Here is a 919-nt window from a genome sequence, read left to right as displayed (position 1 = left end):
TCAAATATTTTTAAATTGACCATCGAAATTACGAGCCATTTTTATTGTTATGTTCCTTGAGTCAATAGCTTTGAAACTAGATTTCCATATTGGTAGGTTATGATGAACTTTTTACGACCTAACATGTACTCCCATGGTAATATATGACCCTATGTGGTCTGTGCTTCCAACAAATTGTGTGACTTGTGCAGCTACTGTTTACAATTCTAACTTGTATATTTCTCTCTCTCGAATGATCATATTTGTGCAATATGACTTGCTCATCGAAAGTTTGAAAGTAAGTTCATGTAAGTTATTGGATCTTATATATCCTATAGCATGCAGGTCAAATATGCATGTGGGCATAGCTAGCTAAATCTAAGCTGGCCGCGTCATGCATGGCATGTGTTGCTGTGACCAATGGCGGGTAATGGCAAGAGGGAGGTGAGGACGGCCAGTAAGTCAGTCAATCGACGAAGAATTCAAATTCATTCGGTCATGCATCTTCACGGACTACAACTACTTTGCATCGTTGCTAAGCCACCGGCCGGGTCATCTCGTTTGACGCTCTCCTGTGGTCGTGCTCCGTTAAGGCGGGTTACCCGGGCCGTGTTCGCTAAGCGTCGTTTCATTAAGATTTCCATGTCTTAGGATCTCATTAACCCAGATTCTTTTAGATCACCGAAAGTTATCTTGTTCCATTATCTCTGATATGACATATCCCATTAATCTGTAGCCTAGTGCCAGCCAGAGACAAGCTGTGATGTTATACAACGACAAACAAAGATCATATGCCTTAGAGCAACTCTAGCAGACCCGTATATCTCGCGAACCCGCAAAATTCCTGCGAGTATACGGGCTCGGCCCAATTTTCTGGCTAGAATAGAGCCCGTATACTCGTCCGGTCCGTAAAAAATTTACCACGGCCCGCAACCCCCCC

This window comes from Triticum dicoccoides, chromosome 7B (assembly GCF_002162155.2).
Source record: "Triticum dicoccoides isolate Atlit2015 ecotype Zavitan chromosome 7B, WEW_v2.0, whole genome shotgun sequence".
NCBI lineage: Eukaryota > Viridiplantae > Streptophyta > Magnoliopsida > Poales > Poaceae > Triticum > Triticum dicoccoides.
This window is presented reverse-complemented; position numbering follows the sequence as displayed.